Genomic DNA, 6361 nt, shown 5'->3' with positions numbered 1-6361 from the left:
CTTCTTGGTGATTTTCATAAAAAAAATTAGACTACTATGTTCAGATATGCATTCATGACCTATAGATTACATGTTCACCATATGTTTGAAAAAATGATTGTTCCAGTTAGGCCTGGAAAGGATCAGGAAGTTTTGGGTAGTGGTCCAGAGGTTGGCCTAGAATTGTGGGTCATATCTAAGGACCACAAGCATTAAACTAAGGATTCTGGGTCACAACCACACTTTCGCAGGCTTATGCATGCGGTTGGAGGGTCTCAATCGCACTCATGTGGGCTTGTGCGTGTAGTTGGGGTGTTAGGTCACTGAAAACCTATTCAGCTCAAGGTTTGGTCACATAGGGTTCTTCTTTGGCCCCTAAGTGTCTTGTATGACCTGTACAATGTCATTTTGTGGTCAATAGGTTCCATTTGTTGGTCCCACTTCCATAACTGAAGCTCAGACAATTAGTCATTTCATAGTAACTCTTCATCCCATGCTTTACCTGGTAGAGAAATGAAATTGGGTAAATGTGGGATGCGTGGTTACAAAATCCATAATTCATTTTATATGACACTTGTTCATACAACCTTTCTTTTCATTAATCATTTTAATTAAAAGAGAAAGAATAAAATAAGTACTTTTGAGATAAATCTGAATATTTGATTTATGAAGGAGTTGTCTTTAGTGCAACTTTTTGGACTTTCCGGTGTCAGAATCTGGCAGAAACTTTTAAGGCGAAATCTTGATGTATGTTATTTACACTGGTTTTTTCACTGTATATATGGATTCAGCACCCTGAAAAACCCCTAGGGCACTTCGATTGTGCAGGGGTTACCCATCAAGCTTGTGTTTACAATAAATTCCTGAAGGATTTTAGAGAAAATAGGCTAGAAAAACACACTAGAAAAGCTTCCAAAAATTTCACTAAAGACAACTTGATTTGTGAATACTGTTAAGAATATTCTTCAATATTAAAAATTATTGATAATTAAATTAAAATTCTAAAATTTGTATTAAAACATAAACAACAAGTTGGGAACTATTCAAAAAGTTCCCCTGTGAGCATCACCCGATGCAATGAGTGCTAAGTGAACTATTCAAAAATCATGAGAAATTAGTCAGTTACGACTACCTCTCATGGAAATGGTCATACGTTTGAATGACTTACTTAACGCAGTTGAATCCCAAAAAAAAAAAATGATCTAATATAATGCACTGCGTAAATCCCCCATACATAAACAAACCTATCAACATAAAAATAACAATATTATCAAATAATATTTGAATTATTATAATATTTCCACCTTTTTTTAATACATTTCTTTTATTTTAAAAATGTCCATAATAATAATAATAATAATATACTTTATATATTTTAATTTCAGATATTACAATTTTTGCAATCCTAGTATGGTAGAAAGGTGTCACATAAAGTAATGCAATGTAAACAATTTGACTATGCCAAAATAAAATAAAATAAATAATTATTATTGTGTGAAGAGATGCTTTACAACACAGTATAGGGTAGTTTTATAGGCGTCTCATGTTAGATATTATATGTAGATGTGTAGGCATTAGATGTGAGCTGTGTCGAAGTTAAATATGTGAATATTTTTTAAATGTCGGGCTCATAACTATATATATGTTATGTTATGTAAAATTTTTACTTCGTCAAATAATATCTAAAATTAAATAAATTAATAACTAATAATTAACAATTAAAATACAATTGAGATAAAATAGTAAATGCACACGATGTTTTTGGATTCTACAGTTTGTCAACACATGGTCTTTCCCATGATATTCTTCTCTAATAGTCAAATTACATTATACATATATGATTCAAATAAAATAGAAAACTTATGGATGGAGGTTTTTGCGCTCTAGTTTTTCATAACCCATGGTTTTATCTATGATATTATTTTGTAATGGTCAAATTAAATTAAAAAAATAATATTTAAAAAGGATATAAAATAAAAAATTAATAGTTAATAATTAAAATAAAATTGAGATAAAATAGTAAATTTACAAATGGAGATTTGTCGACTCTAGATTTTATCAAACCATGGTCTTTCCGATGGTATTCTTCTCTAATGTAGCATGTTTAAAGGTGTTCTTTGCTAATATGAGACATTCATTGTGATAAAATATTTTAGCTAGATCAAAATCAATCCTAATTTCCACAACGAATATCATAGCCTTGAGCAATTTCCATATCCAATTTCGCAAAAGAAACCACTCAATAAAATCAAACTACATGAATACTTTATAGCTTTGTAGATGCAAGTCTTCCACGTAAAATTTGGAAAAAACAACCTCTTCAAAGATTAGATTTTTCTAGGTTTTGTATGTTATTCATTTCATTTATATGTTTGAAACTTCACACTTGATTGTTTAGAATATTGAATGATGGCATCAAATATAAATTAAATGAAGGATAATTAATATCCTCAACTCCTCCAAAGACAAATGTATATATTCTTTATTGGGTTTTACGATATAACAGAGGAGCTTATTAGATTTTATGGTCTAACAATAGAGCTTCAAGTAGAATGCCTTGACTACCAAGCTTAACAACATAGATCCATCTTAACTCTAGATCTATTAAGCAATGAGATGAATCAAATATCCTGAGGTGCAAATATTTCCTCAATTTTTGCACTTAAAATGAGGTTTGCATCATAAGGGATTTGATGTCTCCCGAGGCTTAATAGTTGGTTTATAGTAGAGATGAGTAATGTAACATAATGTAAAGTCAAAAATAAAATGAAAATAAATTTTTATTATTATTATAAAAATAAAATAAACTACTACTACTATTATTATTATTTCTTGGGTAGTTAACTTAAACTTGACTTGCTCAAGTTAGAGTTGGTTTGTTATGTAAGAATTTTGATTCAATGCGAAAAGCCATGACTTTTCCTATGGTATTCTTCTCTAATGGATCTTATTTAAGGTAATCAATTCAAATGAATTTTCCACCCATAAAAATAACAATTTTTTCTTGTGTCAAATTTGACATTTGAATCTTTTTGAGTGAGAGGTATATATCCATAGAAGATTCATTGAGAAACTCCATCATGTGACTCTGTCATAGAGATTAGGGCCTTCACTTGTGAATATGGGTTAAAGTCCATGCACAACACCAAAAAACATGGGTGATACATTGAGTGCTTTTATGTTAATAATATTTTTCCAAATGCATGAGAAAAATACTAGATAAACATGATCACTCTTTACAATATTTACCACCAAGATCGTAATTTTATAAACATCTTAGACAAGTAAAAAAATATGGCTAAATGAGATGGTTACTGGTTTTTCTTATATTTTTTCTTAAATATTGTGTATATAATAATTATGAAAATGTAAAAAATAAAAAACGTATATTTTAATAAGGATTTAGTTTTAATCGCTTGACATCTTTGATTAATAATGACAAGAAGTATCACAAGCCAATGTAAATAGCCTTAGAGAATGCCATTGGATTGAGATTCAACCATATTCTAACAAGATTTTTGCAAAACAACGTTCCCATAAAATATGCTTCGTCTTTTTAATCCCAAAAAGAATATAGTCCATCAATAAAACCTTATATGATAAATAAAATTTATGCCTTCCTCTCTTCCTAGTAAATTAGGGATCAATGCATCTTCATTGGTCTCTGATTTAATTTAATGAAGAAACATGGGTTATTTTCTCTTGAGTATTTTCCCTTTATGGGATTGTGTTTGAAGCCACATTGAGTGAAATACATAGACGAACATGATCGCTCTTTTAGGCATTTTCATTGGTCTATGATCTAATTTAAAGAAGAATCATGGGTTATTTTCTCTTTAGTATTTTCCCTTTGTGGGATTGGGTTTGAAGCCACATGGAGATAAATACCTAGACGAACATGATCACTCTTTTAGGAGTGTCTACCACCAAGACTGTAATTTTACAAATATCTTAGAAAATAAAAAAAGATGGTTTAATAAGATGTCTCTGTGGAAACTATTGTCATGAATATCGCAAATGATTGCTATATAATTTTGGAGTATCATATTTATTTTCAATTGGTACAAAAAATAATTGTGGTTTTTTGCTTTTAAATCCAACATAGATCCATACTTCATATCTATAAACCCCCAAAAGGCTCGAATTTCTTGAGCTGAAAAAAAAATTGATTACAAAACTTGAGAGGTTTGCACCTAGAAAAACTTGATCCCTCAACTAAAATTAAAAATAGACCTACATTGGTTTTAAGAATTTTACCTTCTACAAAATTTATACTTCTTAAATTTAATTATTGTAAAATTTAATAATTGTAATTTTTAAATATACTACATCATTGTTGATAGGTTTAATGTAACTTAATTTAAAATGGATTAATAGTAATATACGAAAATATATATATATGAACCTGAAATGTTAGATTTGAATATGAGACCCCGAAATCAAAGACATTTTATATATAATAATTTTTATTTTCTTAGTTTTTGATGTTATCTTATCAGTTCCTTTTATTCCAAATAAAGATTAATTTCTGATATCGTATTTTGGGATGAATGACCTTGACCATTTTTCTTCTTTTCTACTTCCAATAGAACTGGGCGGAAAACGTGGGTTTACATCTATATACCAAGAGGTTTGAAATTATTGACCGCTAATCCCATTAAATATAATTCTGTGACGATCCGCATGAGTTTGCGATGTCATGTAGACAATTTGAAACCTGGCATTCAATATCCACACAATTGCAACATTAATTTGAAGTTCAATTATTCCGACATTTTGTTAAAAATTGAAACGATGGTAGAAGTTCTGAAATAAAAATGTCAGGGCGAATCACAGTGTTAACGCTTTGGACACACAAAGCTAAATTCAAATGTAACCAGTGGAAGCTAATTTCTTTGAATAGCAGACATGTAGATTTACATATGTGTAGAACGGGCGCACTTTATCAAGAAAGGGAGACATCAGATATTTTCAGCTGCTTACAGACAGATACTATCAAATTTGTGTAGAAGAAGGATATCAAAAGTTTTCACCTGCATAGACATACATACTCTCAAATTTACCTAGAAGGAGGATATCAAATGTTTATTGAATTTGTGTAGAAGAAGGATATCAAAAGTTTTCACCTGCATAGAGATACATACTCTCAAATTTATCTAGGAGGATATCAAATGTTTATTGCATGCATACATACATACAGATAGACTCATACTTGTCTATTGCAAATAGTTCTTTTTTATTTATTTCCAGAATGGCTGCCATAATTCGAGAGGATCTATATAGTCTAGAACAGACGGGCTCGCGCTCGTGCCCATCATGTCTTCACTTTCTTGTGGTAGTACGCAAGAAAAATTGGGATCTGAAACTTCATGATATCCTGTTTCATGATATCCTGTAACAGGAGGTAAGAGTTTGGTATATTGCACAGTAATGTTGGCGATCTGTGCCTGAGCGAAAGCCAATTGGGATTGCAGCTCTGCTACTTGATTCTGGAGTTCATTGATTATGCCTACACAGCCATGGACTGGATCTCGAATCCTTTCTCTTGCCTCGTACACCATACTGCTTACTGCATCACCTCTCTGGTCGGCCGGAAGATCCTGCAACAACAAAACCGATTACAGAAGCAGCCAAAGGAGCAAATACATTGATTTTGGAATGATAGGTTGATAGAATAATTTAGCTGGTCTAGTTCTTAGTATGTAACTTATCCAAAGGCCATGAGTCAAATCTCCTTGACATCTTTGAACTTAAAAACCTTGGAATTAGACCTAACTAGTTTAGCAGTCAAATTAATCTATCGGTAGACAGTGAACACATTAAAAAAAATGCATAAAAATAATGGAACAAACCTGTAGTAATTTGATGACATGCCCATTTCCGAAGACTTTGTGTACCACGAGGAATTTCTGGGGATTGTTTTGGGGAAAATAAGGTGCAAGCACGCAGTTCTCCGAGCATTTTTTCCTTTGGATCTTGCAACCAGCGCACGGAGACTTTTGTGACTTGGAAGCAGTGGCTTCACTCATCTGCAAAAGAATTCGATACAAAAGCAAATATGTTGCGTTAGTGCCTTTTGACACAAAAGCATAACATGTGTCTCGGTATTGCTTTCTGTTCACAGAGTACATCTTGTTAGGAATACACATGCTTACCTTTCCGTTGCTGTGTTTGCTTAACAGTTTTCTATAAAGTCGGAAACCACTGAGGAAGTAATTATAGGAGACTGAAAAGCATCATGAGCGAGAACCAATGTAGAGGGGTAGGTAGATCCAACAATGGACGTCATTTCGCTGATGCAAGAAATTAGTGATGTAATCTTCTTCTGGAATTTCAATTTCAACCTGAAAAGCGACGCTCTGCAATCTGTACTGTACGAAAA

General features: G+C 31.8%; 1 pseudogene; it reads right to left on the bottom strand.

The window, feature by feature from the left end:
• Positions 1-5219: 5219 nt before the first annotated feature.
• LOC149154343 (LOB domain-containing protein 4 pseudogene) lies at positions 5220-6110 on the bottom strand (annotated as a pseudogene).
• Positions 6111-6361: the final 251 nt, after the last annotated feature.

The sequence above is a fragment of the Pinus tabuliformis genome, chromosome 9 (assembly GCF_031772625.1).
Source record: "Pinus tabuliformis cultivar Carrire ecotype Pingquan chromosome 9, CPIR1, whole genome shotgun sequence".
NCBI lineage: Eukaryota > Viridiplantae > Streptophyta > Pinopsida > Pinales > Pinaceae > Pinus > Pinus tabuliformis.
This window is presented reverse-complemented; position numbering and strand designations above follow the sequence as displayed.